Source organism: Caretta caretta, chromosome 1 (genome assembly GCF_965140235.1).
Source record: "Caretta caretta isolate rCarCar2 chromosome 1, rCarCar1.hap1, whole genome shotgun sequence".
Classification (NCBI taxonomy): domain Eukaryota; kingdom Metazoa; phylum Chordata; order Testudines; family Cheloniidae; genus Caretta; species Caretta caretta.
The window spans coordinates 265562264-265576589 of record NC_134206.1 but is presented as its reverse complement, the minus strand read 5'-3'; the positions used below and the strand labels follow the sequence as shown (position 1 = coordinate 265576589).

The 14326-nt window shown below is 46.0% G+C and overlaps 1 protein-coding gene across 1 annotated transcript in view; it reads left to right on the top strand.

Moving 5' to 3' along the window:
- LOC125635098 (uncharacterized) overlaps positions 1-14326 on the top strand; it is a 68122-nt gene that overhangs the window by 7766 nt on the left and 46030 nt on the right. The gene's annotated exons all lie outside the window — the stretch shown is intronic.

The window sequence follows — 14326 nt, the reverse complement described above, 5'->3', positions numbered from 1 at the left end:
CCCCCCTCCCACTCCAAATTTCCAAACCTTCAAATTTAACCTGGAATCTGAGAATCAAACTAGACTCTTCATCGTCACCAGTGATAAAGGATCAGCCAGCAAATTAGCCCATTTATTAAATTTTTATGACCCTGCAGCAATCCCTCAGTGACACCTGGGAGCCCCATTGCAATCAACAGAACCTGGCAGTTAAGGAATATAAATCTGTAAAAGAAACCTGGTTTTAGTCATTAAAGTAATAACTTGATTCCTAAAGGGGGAAATCCCCTGAGTAAGGGTCATGTTCATACATTTACTCTCAGGGCAGAACTGCATTTGAATGCAGTTGGCAGAATCCCATGGCTCCAACTAGGGGTCAAATGTCACACTGCCACCAACAGTAGTCACTAGACGGGCAGCCATCTTGTGAGAGAAGAGAATTGGCTTGAGATACAATCCTAGACTGTGGAGGTAAAAATGCTACAGTGTGAAATTTACTGCACTTCCTGTTACTCCTGCCCCCAGGTCTGCCACCGCTTCACCTCTATCCTGATCTGAAGCAACCTGTACACAAGTGACAATATTAGATCCCTCACATAATCACCATTGACTCATGGAGTCTTTTCACATTTCTGGGGCAATGCTGCCATCACATGGCCATTCTAATTTAAACAACAACAATTTAAAATGTTCTTATCCCATAAGCTTTCACCCTATTTAACAACAAAGCCATAGCCATCTACAAACATCATGGCTGTTAGTTTGCTGCACACACTGATCCCCACAGCAGCAGCAAAGGCAGAATTCAGATCGTCATGTGCCAAAAGTACAGGACCTTACTACTTGAGCTAAAAATGAATCTCTGTAAGCTAGCAGCAATATAGGGCTGGTGGCACGCACATAAGCGGAGCAGCTCTGATTCTACTCTCTAGACAGCAGAGGGGCTAGCCTTTTCATGACAGTAGTATGTACTGTATTCTGAAACTTCTTCTGTTTCAATCATATAATCCACAGCCTGAGCCAACTAAAGTAAATGAAAAAATGCCCATTGACTTCAGTTGGTTTTGGATCAAGTCCCTAATTAAGTGCTCTTTTTTCCCATGGAGGGAAGCTGTCTCCCAAGTAAAGGGACATACAGATTACACATTCTGCAGTTGTAAATTTAACCTTGCCCCATTGCACTAAGTAGTGAGCCAGAGCTGTGTGCAGAAAGGAGTTAAACCCCAGACTAGATCCCATTTCATGCACAACTGTTTATTAGCAAAAAGAAAAGGAGTACTTGTGGCACTTTAGAGACTAACCAATTTATTTGAGCATAAGCTTTCGTGAGCTACAGCTCACTTCATCGGATGCATACTGTGGAAAGTGTAGAAGATCTTTTTATATACACACAAAGCATGAAAAAATACCTCCTCCCATCCCACTCTCCTGCTGGTAATAGCTTATCTAAAGTGATCACTCTCCTTACAATGTGTATGATAATCAAGGTGGGCCATTTCCAGCACAAATCCAGGGTTTAACAAGAACGTCGGGGGGGGGGGGGGGGGTTGGAAAAAACAAGGGGAAATAGGTTACCTTGCATAATGACTTAGCCACTCCCAGTCTCTATTCAAGCCTAAGTTAATTGTATCAAATTTGCAAATGAATTCCAATTCAACAAACAATTTCCATCCCACCATCAACCTCAGCCTGGTCCAGTCCACACAAGAGATCCACTTCCTGGACACTACAGTGCTAATAAACAATGGTCACATAAACACCACCCTATACCAGAAACCTACTGACCGCTATTCCTACCTACATGCCTCCAGCTTTCACCCTGACCACACCACATGATCCATCGTCTACAGCCAAGCTCTGCGATACAACCGCATTTGCTCCAACCCCTCAGACAGAGACAAACACCTACAAGATCTCTATCAAGCATTCTTACAACTACAATACCCACCTGCGGAAGTGAAGAAACAGATTGATAGAGCCAGAAGAGTTCCCAGAAGTCTCCTACTACAGGACAGGCCTAACAAAGAAAATAACAGAACGCCACTAGCTGTCACCTTCAGCCCTCAACTAAAACCCCTCCAACGCATTATTAAGGATCTACAGCCTATCCTGAAGGATGACCCAACACTCTCACAAATCTTGGGAGACAGGCCAGTCCTTGCCTACAGACAGCCCCCCAACCTGAAGCAAATACTCACCAGCAACCACATATAACACAACAGAACCACTAACCCAGGAACCTATCCTTGCAACAAAGCCCGTTGCCAACTGTGCCCACATATTTATTCAGGGGACACCATCACAGGGCCTAATAACATCAGCCACACTATCAGAGGCTCTTTCACCTGCACATACACCAATGTGATATATGCCATCATGTGCCAGCAATGCCCCTCTGCCATGTACATTGGTCAAACTGGACAGTAACTTGACTATCATACACATTGTAAGGAGAGTGATCACTTTAGATAAGCTATTACCAGCAGGAGAGTGGGGTGGGAGGAGGTATTTTTTTCATGCTTTGTGTGTATATAAAAAGATCTTCTACACTTTCCACAGTATGCATCCGATGAAGTGAGCTGTAGCTCACAAAAGCTTATGCTCAAATAAATTGGTTAGTCTCTAAGGTGCCACAAGTATTCCTTTTCTTTTTGCGAATACAGACAAACATGGCTGTTACTCTGAAACCTGTTTATTAGCAGGTATTACACAAAGAGATAGTGGTGTGTGTGATGGGTTGTCACCCCCGCGCTGCAGTCTGGGAGCCATGGGAACCGCTGTGGGCTCTAACCCCCAGCTGGGCAGGCCTCTGTCACACTGCTGAATTGGATATACAGCCAGTCTCATCAGGTCCTGTTATCACCCAACACAACAGCAGGTGGTGCCACACACCCAACTGAGTTAGCTGAGTGCTTTACGTAAGCGACTCAAGGACATACAGCCAATTTTCCAGCTCCCCCGCCTTGCAGGTCTGCTGGAGTATAAACCCAGAATTGTACCATTTTACACTGCACAGGGATTTGTACAAAGAAAGCACATTAATATAGTTCGCTCTCCCCTCAATGTGGGGAAGATATGCACGACAAATTGTGTTAACCAAGCTGAGATTTTCCCCAGACACTTCAATCAAAGCATGCTGGTAAAGATAAAACATGTTTATTAACTACAAACAGATAGATTTTAAGTGATTATAAGTTTTTGTAAACAGATCAAAGCAGATTACCTAGCAAATAAACAAAAACGGCAAACTAAGCCTAAAATACTAGATAGGATTTGAATCAGTAATCTCTCACCCTGACTGATGATACAAGCAGTTCACCAAGTTTCCATACACAGGCTAGAAATTCCTTTAGCCTGGGAGCAGCGCTTCCCCCAGTTCAGTCTTTTTTCCTTAGGTGTTTCCAGTTCTCTCGTGTGGGGAATGAGGCCAAGAGATGATGTCACTCCCCGCTTTATATAGCTTTTCCACATGGTGGGAACCCTTTGTGCCAAAATCAGTTCCCAGTTCAATTTGTGAAAAAATACAAATAAACCCAAAAGGGAGTTCAGTGTCATGTGCTCCAGTCACATGCCCTTGTATGCCTTGCTGAGTCATAGAATCCATTATCCATATGCTGTTTGGCACGTTCTCAGAAAGGCTCAACAGGTGGGGGATAAGCTTCTCCTAAAAGCCTATTGTTTCCCCTAATGTCCCATTACCTTGAATAGGCCCAGCTGTCTAGACTGGGAGCATCTTGCCCCATGGGTGTCATCCAGGTGTAACTACATTTGAAATACAGCTACATAGTCACTATTAATAACTTCAGATACAAAAATGATACATGCATACAAATAGGATAATCATATTCAGCACATTATAACTTTTCCATAGACCCTGACAAGACATATCTTGTACAAAATATATCATAATTATGTTATAATCATACAACTATGAAGAATATGGGGTGCAATGTCACAGTGTGATCCAGAGTGTGGAGTCTTTCCTCTTCAATAACTGAACAACAAAAGCGAATAGGAGGTTTAGCAGTTTTTAACTTTCTGTATAATGCTGCTTATTTGCTAGTCCATCCTCCCCTAAACTGAGCCTGTGGGGGTAGGAACGTAGTTGCTCAACCTAAGAATAGACCAGCCTTGTATGATGATTAAGAGTGACTGAGTACAGTGTCTAACCCGAGAAAAATCACCAAACATTTCCAGCTAACTTTAGCTTGAGATCTCTCCATTTGCAAGGCAACAGAGACCTAATTTTAAACACACAAGTAATTGTTAGAGGTGGTTATTTCTTACTTGAAATCTTTGAAGTGTCAGTTGAGAATGATACTAAAGCGTGGGTATAACTTCAAGCCAAGTCTCCATGGGACTGCTCCCATGTTTAACATTACACACCTGCTTACGTACAACTCCTAGATCTGGACCTCAGTTTGTTTAATCACTTCGAGCCAGACTGATTCCCTTCCTCACACTAGTCCTGTACTGTGTACTCCACAAGGAGCCCCATTGACTTCAAGGGAACTATTCATGGTGTAAGATTCTAGTCAGTGCAAGTGCATCACAGCCTGGTCCTTAACTGTAAATCCAATGTGAAATTGCACAACTACTAACTGTGTTATGTAATCAAGGGCACCAGAGCCTTCCCAAAGGTGGTGGGGAGGAACACACCCCCGAGACCCCACCCCTACCCCCCTAAGTCCCTGCCCTCAGCCAACCCAGAAGCCAGAGCATGGCCGAGGAGCCATCCTACCCAGGGTGGGATGAAAGCAGCCCCTGCCCATGTCCCAGGCCACCTGCCCAGGGCAGGTGAAGGAACTCAGGCTCCCAAAGCTGCCCATGTGACTCTCCCCAACCTGGCTCTGACTGGAGTGGGGGCCTAAAAGCCACAGCCTGGCCATGATAAGAGCCGGGCAATCAGGGTAGGGGAGCAACAGTGGACCCTCCACCTCCCCATGATATGGGGGGCCCAAGGAGACCAGCCCTCAGCCTGCAGCTCCGAGGGCTCCCCCAGCCGGAGCCAGGTCAGGGAGAGCCACGAGAGAAGCTGTGGGCAACCGGTACAGAGTCACGGACCTTCCACCTTCACCTGCCCTGGGCCGGGCAGGGAGAAGGGGGGCGGGGACACAGGCCAGGGGCTGCTCTCAGCCTCCCCTCACCCCGGGCAGGTGGAAGGTCTGCCGCAGCTCCCCACAGGTGCCTGGGCTCCCTGGCCAGGCTCCACGCTGGGGTGGGGCCTTGGGGGGAAGAGGAGGGGAAAGGGGTGGGGTCAGCCCCGGTGAATAGTGAACTAACCAGGTCCATCCATTTTCAAAAAGTGAAAAGGTTATGGCCTCCCCCGGTTCTGGCATCACTGTATGTAACCTATCATTTAAATGAGCTTCTGTACCAGATGACCCGAGGATAGCTAATGTGACACCAATTTTTTTAAAAGGCTCCTGAGGTGATCCGGGCAATTACAGGCCAGTAAGCCTAACTTCAGTACTGGGCAAACTGGTTGAAACTCTAGTAAAGAACAGAATTCTCAAACACATAGATGAACACGATTTGTTGGGGAAGAGTCAATCTGGTTTTTGTAAAGGGAAATCATGCCTCACCAATGTACTAGAATTCTTTGAGGGGGTTAACAAGCATTTGGAAAAGGGGGATCCAGTGGATATAGTGTACTTAGATTTTCAGAAAGCCTTTGAAAGATCCCTCACCAAAGGTTCTTAAGCAAAGTAAGCTGTCATGGGATAAGAGGGAAGGTCCTCTCATGGATCTGTAACTAGTTAAAAGATAGGAAACAAAGGGTAAGAATAAATTGTCAGTTTTCAGAATGCAGAGAGGTAAATAGTGGTATCCCCTAGGGGTCTGTACTGGGACCAGTTCTATTCAACATATTCATAAATGATCAGGAAAAAGGGATAAATAGTGAGTTGGCAACATTTGCAGATGATACAAAACTACTCAAGATAGTTAAGTCCAAAGCAGACTGCGAAGAGTTACAAAGGGATTTCACAAAACTGGGTGACAGGACCACAAAATGGTAGATGAAATTCAATGTTGCTAAATGCAAAGTAATGTACATTGGAAAACATAACCCCAACTATACATATAAAACGATGGGGTCTAAATTAGCTGTTACCACTCAAGAAAGAGATCTTGAAGTCATTGTGGATAGTTCTCTGAAAACATCCACTCAATGTAAAGCGGCAGTCAAAAAAGCTAACAGAATGTTGGGAATCGTTAGGACAGGGATAGCTAATAAGACAGAAATATCATATTGCCTCTATATAAATCAATGTTATGCCCACATCTTGAATTCTGTGTGCAGATGTTGTCTCCCCATCTCAAAAAAGATATATTGAAATTGGAAAGGGTAGAGAAAAGGGCAACAAAAATGACTGAGGTATGGATCATCTTCCATATGAAGAGAGATTAATAAGACTGGGACTTTTCAGCTTGGAAAAGAGTAAGAAATGACTCAGGGGGGATATGATAGAGGTCTATAAAATCATGACTGGTGTGGAGAAAGTAAATAAGGAAGTGTTATTAACTCCTTCTCATAACACAAGAACTAGGGTTCACCAAATGAAATTAACATGTAGCAGGTTTAAAACAAACAAAAGGAAGTATTTTTTCACACAACGCACAATCAGCCTGTGGAACTCCTTGCCAGAGCATGCTGTGAATACCAAGACTATAACAGGGTTCAAAAAAGAACTAAAAAAATTCATGGAGGGTACGTCCACCAATGGCCGTTAGCCAGGACAGGCAGGAATGGTGTCCCTAGCCTTTGTTTGCCAGAAACTGGAAATGGTCAGCAGGGGATGGATCACCTGATGATTTACGTGTTCTGTTCATTCCCTCTGAGGCACCTGGCATTGGCCACTGTCAGAAGACAGGATACTGGGACAGATAGTCCTTTGTTCGGACCCAGTATGGCCATTGTTATGTTTTTATGTTTCTAGTAGTTGTATTTACCCATAACTTTCTGTGCCTGAAATTACTTATCTTTGAATCTGATTGACATAATGTTTAAGCTGGTAATGAGAAATGCAATGTCCAGTTGGCTGTTTTGCAAATGCAATATGTTCCCCTGGTTCTCTGTATTGTTGTAATTGTAATGTTCTTCTGCTTTTGTTCTTTCTTTTGATCATCTTTTAAGTAAAGTAAAGTAAAGTATATATGTCAATAACAGCCACCTAAGGAACTGCTAATGTTCTCATTCAGGGACTTTTGATTCACTCAGCTATTGACCAATAAAATACATGTAACATTAGAGCTAAACTTTGGGTCTAAGCACCAGTGGTGCACTGAGGGACAGGTGGGTTTTTGCACCCGTAGCATCCAAGTGCTGATAGAGGGGATGGATGGTCAGAGGTACTGAACACCACAGCACCCATTGACTTCAATTAATGTTGAGGGTGCTTGGCACTTCTGAAAAATCAAGCCCTACGCCCATAACACTTTCAAAAGCCCTAAGGGAGGCGTACTCAATAACTGCCCTTAACAGCCTGATACCAAAGCGTAGCATGTATCTACCCACCACTTAACCCAGAGCTAGCCACTGTGTAGAGAGCGTGGAGCCCTAGCTGAATATGCCAACACGTCCAATGTATTAGATTTGGGAATCCAGGGCTTCTGTTTCAGATGTTCACTTTATTCTGGGTAAATTTTGCCTTTTTTGTTTTGTTTGTTTAGGAATGATTTGTGAACGGATCCTGATTTCTGTCAAACATATTTGTTGCTCTCCAGATAATTTGGAAAACATTGAGTCTGTGAGATGTCTGCACGTATTTCAGCTGTTCATTGTTTGTCATGTGTGACAGGTAACTCAGGCTCATGGGGCTCAGGTTGAGGGGCTATCGAGCTGCAGTGTAAACATCTGGGCTCAGGCTGAAGAGTGGGCTCTGGGACCCTCCCCCCCACAGTTGTCCCAGAGACTGGGCTACAGCCCAAGCACAGAGGTCTACGGTGCAGTTCTATAGCCCTGCAGCTTGAGCCCTGTGAGCCTGAGTCAGCATACATGGGCCAGCCTCAGGTGTTTCATTGGGCTGTCAACATGCCCTGATTCATAAGCGATACAGCAACTGGGAATCTGGGAGTCACGTGACATGACTGCAGGTCACCGGTGCACACGTTTTGCTCTGCTCGCTTTTAGGCTGCTGCTTACTCACATGCATTTTTTTTTAAAGATTGGGTTATATTAAATATCTGTATCTGTAAAACATCCTTGGGGCCTTCGCTTCTGTAGTAGTTATTGTACCCCAACTACTGTGCCTTTGGGATGGATTGTCTTCTCGACCAAACATGGTGTTAATTTTTGCCCATTTAAAGGATTAAGAGCATGGAGTAGGATAAAGCAAAATGAAAACAAAGAGCTTTTCACCTGATCCAGGTCCCTTTTCTAAAAATATTTGATTTTTCATGCATTTGGTACCCTGCTGGTGCTAATCCACTTTTTGGAGCATCCAAAGATAGATAATTTCTTGCAGGTGGGAAGAAAAGTCACTATTTTTGCTGCAGATCTAAGAGTGACACAGTGGATCTTACTGAAGTATTTTGCCCTTACAATAGAGATGGAGGCCCCAATTTTCCTGCAGTAAGAGGTAATTAATGTCCATTTCTCTGTGATTTTTCCCCAGTGGAAGAGGAAAACTATGATTCAGCAGGTGGTGTAAGGTCTCAAAGTCAAGAAGATATGTTTGTGTATTGGATTTGGTTATTTCCACACAACCCCAAGACAAACACCACTCCTTCATCCTATTTAATCTGTAACTAATTACTGTGTCTTCTGATGGATATTGACTGGTAATTTATGTAATATAGTTCCCCTTGAACTCTGTGAAAAACAAATTCAACAGAAACCATAGACATTGGCCAAGTCTCGCTAAAGGCTAGATTGTAAATGTGGACTGCACAGCCATTCAACAAAACAAGGGGACATAACCAGTGGTGAGCTGGAGCCAGTTCGCACTGATTCACATGAAGTGGTTGTTAAATTTTGAAGCAGTTTTAGAACCAATTGTTAACCCGCTTCCCCTGAGGGGGGCGCTGAGGCTTTGATGGGCTCTGGCGGGGAAGTGATGTAATTCCTCCTCCGGCTGCTGTGGGCGCTGCGCTACGGGAGCCATGTGGGCTGCCGCCTGGCCCTGGGCACGAGCCCTGTTGCTGCTGCTGCTCCCCTGGCCCTGGGGCTCCTGATGCTGCCTGGTGGGTCCCCGGCTGCTCTGCTGGGCCTGGGCTGTGTCCTGCTGCTCTCCCCGTCAGCACCCACCACCCTGCCCACAGCCAGCCCCTGCCTCCAGCCACCCCCTGCCCTGCCTCCAGCCACCCCCGCACCCGCTACCTGCAGCCAGCCCCTGCCGTACCCCCTGCCCTCCAGCCAGCCCCCGTCTCCAGCCACCCCCTGCCCTGCCTGCAGCCAGCCTCTGCCACACCCCAGCACCCACTGCCCGCACCAGCCCCCGTCTCCAGCCACCCCTGCCCTGCCTGCAGCCAGCCCCTGCCTCCAGCCACCCCCGCACCTCCTGCCTGCAGCCAGCCCCCATCTCCAGCCACTCCCTGCCCTACCTCCAGCCACCCCTGCACCCCCTGCCCTCAGCCAGCCAATGCCACACCCCCTGCCCTGCCCGTACCAGTCCCTGCTGCACCCTCTGCCCTGCCTGCAGCCAGCCCCTGTCTCCAGCCAGCCCCACACCCCCTTGCCTCCAGCCAACCCCGCACCCTCCAGTCTCCAACCAGCTCCGCACCCCCTGCCCTGCCCGCAGCCAGCCCTGCACCCCCTGCCTCCAGCTAGCCCTGCCCCACGCCCCTGTCTGCAGCTGGCCCCACGTCCACTGGTGCCCTGCAGTTCCCAGGGCAGTAACCCTGCACACCTGCTTCAATGAGGGGGGTAGGGAGCAGCTGGGACCCACACATGTGCACACCCTAGGGTGACCAGACAGCAAGTGTGAAAAATCAGGACGGGGGTGGGGGGTAATAGGAGCCTATATAAGAAAAAGACCCCAAAATCAGGACTGTCCCTATAAAATTGGGACATCTGGTCACCCTTGCACACCCCCAGGGAGTGGCGGGGACCCGCACATGTGAAATGGAGCTCATTTCTAGTTCAGGCCCATCTTTTTAAAAAAGAGCTTTAGGCTGGGTTAACATACAACCGTATTTTCCCAGACAGGTCAGGCTTTTTGGTTCTTAAATCGCCATCCGGGAGGAATTTTTAAAATTTAAAAATTCCTCCCAGGAAAATACGGACGTATGGTAACCCTGTTGGTACAAAAAATACATACTGGGGCACATGCCTTAAATCAGAACTTTTTATGGGGAACCGGTTGTTAAGATTTTGGCAGCTCATCACTGGACATAACCCTCTCTGCCTCCAGACCCCACCCCACACACTCCTCTGTATAACCATGCAGGACCTACCTGAGTCTGGGCAAAGGGGTAGGTGTGGGGAGTAGGGGCTGTCTGAAACTCCATTTCTCCCCTCCACTAACAAGTGAGTGCTGAGGGGGCCTAGGCAGAGTCATGACTCCCCCCACCTTTCCCAGCATGCCCCAGCTGGGAGAACTGGCTGGAGAGGAAATGGCGAGTATGTTGCGTCTGGCAAGGGCCTGACAAGTACGCTCCCTATGCCTCTAACCCTGTGTGAAACAGGAGATCGGGAGGAAATGTTAACCCAAACTGGAGCTGCAAAACAAAGAAAACAAATGCCTCCTTTTCCAGCTTTGTGGTGAGAGAACTATGAGTGAAGATTATAATGCGGGACACTGACAGCCTTAAACCAGCTGCCTCAGGAATCTGTCAAGAACTTCACTGAAAATATGTTCTTCATCTTAGCAATGGAGCTAAGGCCTTGTCTACACTGCCACTTTACAGTGCTGCAACTTCCTTGCTCAGGGGTGTGAAAAAAAAAACTCTGAGCGCTGCAAGTTTCAGTGCTGTAAAGTGGCAGTGTAGACAATGCCCTGGTGCTGGTAGCTACTCCTCTCGTGAGGGTGGGTTTTTTACAGCGCTGGGAGAGGGGAGGGAGGCTGCAACAGGATTAGCGCTGGGAAACCTCTCCCTGCACCAGACCATTTCCTTACTTGGGATTTCTTTTTGGTCTGTTCCGCCCACTTCAGCCAAGGCGACTGGCAACATGGTGCAGGGCATTCTGGGAATAGTAGTGCAGCTGTCCTCGCCGGTCCCAGGGCCCGAGTGGAACACAGAGGCATGCAAACTATAACTCCCAGCATACCCTTCAATACCCAGTCCCTGTTGCACCTGCATACTGTGCTCCCCAGGCTGCTGAGTGTTTCAGCTGGTGCTGGGAAGTTGCTGACTCTTCACATTTCTGGGCTGTGGCCCAAGCTGGATTAACCCTTTGTGGGCCCCTTCCAAGCCACGGCACCACTGGAGCCATTGTAAACCCAGTACTGTTTAGGATACAGTTCTACTGAAAATTTGTCTTTTAATAAGTCAGACATATGCTGAAATGGCTCCTCACCCAACTCCCATATTCCATATAAACAGACTGAATACTACATATCTGGGGGGGAGAGTGAGTAGTTAAGCATGTTGATGTTCGTATATACAAACACCCATTTCATCACTGTACTGGAAAATATAGCTGAACTTAATTTTCTATGGAATTAGAAGGAAGTTTAACAGCCCCAATTGTTTTCTGTGTTAATCAGTCTGTACCTGAAAAAATTACATGCCTTCTAAGAAAAAAGAATCAGTCCACACTTACTGAAAAAAAAATTTCTTCCAACTAGTGTTCAGAAGAGTGCTACAAGACACATACATAACCTTATGAGCAGAGGGTGGAGAGTTCCACTCCTCCCACATTATGACCAGCAAAATAATAATAATAATTAATAATAGAATCTCAAAGAGGCAGAGGTACACAGATTTGCAAACCTGAAAACTTGTGTTGTGCTTTAAACCACCTCAGCACATACCATGTTTATGACCCTTAAAAGGAACAGTGAAGCCCATTAACATGAATGTGTGCCAGTCAGTATGCCCTCACTGACTAAAGGTGCAGTCACACTTGAACAGCTAAAAATTAACCTTGCCCCTTTAGGCTAAACAGAGTCATGTCACTGACTCCATCTCTGTTCTTACATAACAGGTAACAAAACTCCAGTGGGGCATAGTGCTGGTACACAGGGTCTCAGGTACATGGTGTGATTTTTCAGAATCTTTTCTGGGAACAGTCATGTAGGTGAAATAGCTGGTACTTATGATTATGCTATTTCTATGCATGTATATTCATCTTGGTATATGAAGTTATGAATATTAGCTATGTTTACTACATGTTTTCTTGCTCTTGTGGTAATGCTCACAAGGTATTTAGCCAGCACATAGAGGAACAAGTCAAGTTGAATGGCCCATTAAGGAACACTTAGCTCACAATGGACCCTGGAAGACACTGTCTACACTTAATGGACTTTTTGTGAATGTTCTAACTAGAATATGGGTGGGGGTGATGGACATGTAACTTGCCCATGTGACTCCAAACACCATCTTTCACAGTGAGAACAGATTTCCCTTTCCTTGGCACTTGGCAGAAGCTAAAAGGCCCTGGCCTGGAAACATCTCCATTTTGCCTCTTTCCTGCTCTGGTCTCTTTCCTGCTCCAGCCTCTGGACTGTGAACATATTCTAATGGGAGCATTCTAACCAAGGGACTGTGGACTTGAAGGTAATCTGGAGCCTTCATATTTCCTTGATCCTTTGCAGATGGACTTATGAGTTGGTTATGGTACAGAGACTGTTCTAGCCTCATTGATTGCTGATTTCTCCCTTGCAATGGACAAAGATCAGATATCTGCTGACTTTCTCACATGAGTCAGCAGCTTTTGATACCTGTAGTATAAGCAACATAGCCCTTGCTTGAGTGGTTTTGTTCTTTCCTCTCCAAATGTCAAAGCCTGTTCCCATTGAACTCAATAGCAAAACTCCTTTTGATGTCAATGGAAACAGGATTTGACCCCAAGAGATCAGACAATGTGATTTTGATCAGTTGCTTATCTGTCTAGAGACAGTTCTCATGCATGTTCTGCCAGGCTGATTTTGATTGCCCCTCCTGTATGTCATGCTGAGGAAAATAATAAAATCATTTGGGCTGTAGTTCTATCAAGATGTACATGGCACAGACAGTTTGATGCCTCTTTTCCATCAAACCCAGATGGCACAGCATCTTGCCTTTCCTAGTGCCTGGCGGAGAGCAATACTTAGATAAAGGCAAGCTGCAGAAGCTTAGTTTGGACATAAGGGAGGCACTGATAGTGTGTTACGGGAAATGGGGTGATTGTTCTTCCTATCCTTCTTTCATTTAAGAAGTTTTCAATTTGGGGTGCTGCTGGATCCTCAGTGATACCTAGAAGTACAGTTGGCACCAGGGGCCCAAAGCATTATTTTTACAATTGCATCTGTTCAACAGATGCAGTTGTAAAATTTGAGACAGGTAAGGGGGGTGTTGGAGGGGATGGGGAGAACATGGAGGCCCCAGGCTGGGGAGGAGTCACATGGGTAGGTCACGTGCCCTCCCTTGTGTCCCTCCTATGAGTGCAGTACTGGTAAGAAATTATTTCTACTTGCACCATTGTTTTCAGGTCATTAGAGTGTTCCTGATGGAGCCATATTGGCCTCTTCCTATCTTTCCTTTGCATCAGGATAGTTTGCAGTTGTGCATTTATTGAATTCAGTGGGGTTCTGCATGGATACGGGACACCACCCTCATGCAGTTCCCCTCTCATTATTGAACTTTCTTCCCACTTTATCAGTCACAGGGACCTTTAAATATTTGGTCAAACAACATTCCTCTTTCTAGAACAATTCTGATTGGAAGATATTGTGCTCAAGTGAGTTTAATCCTCTCAGAATCTTTCCATCTCCCAGAACTGGGGAGTTGTCCAATTTTCAAACAGGGTATTTAAATAGAAATCGAACATTTTGTTTGCAAATACAGTGAAAATGCCACTATACAACCATGTTACGTAGACTCTCCCTGCTTCTTATGCTAGTCCTGAAGGGACCGTCTGCAGATGAAGGTAAGTGCTAGTTAGAGATTATTCTTTACTTTTATTTCCCCACTCCCCATTATCTGATCATTTTATTGAGAAGGATTCCTATTAGCAGGCCAAGTCCACCACTGCCAAAAGCAGCTACAGAACCAGCGTGTTGACCCACTTACATTAGCCGTGATTCTGCCACTGAGCACTCTTACATGCCAACTGTTTTCTCCGTTGATCGTTGACAGATTTGATCGTAATCCTACAAGATACTATTAGTTTCCAAATGCAGACAATGGGACACACCCTCCAGGGACGCCATTTAGGGGGGCAGGAGGGGCTTTAGCCCTCCCCCCCCCGCCCAAGTTTCTT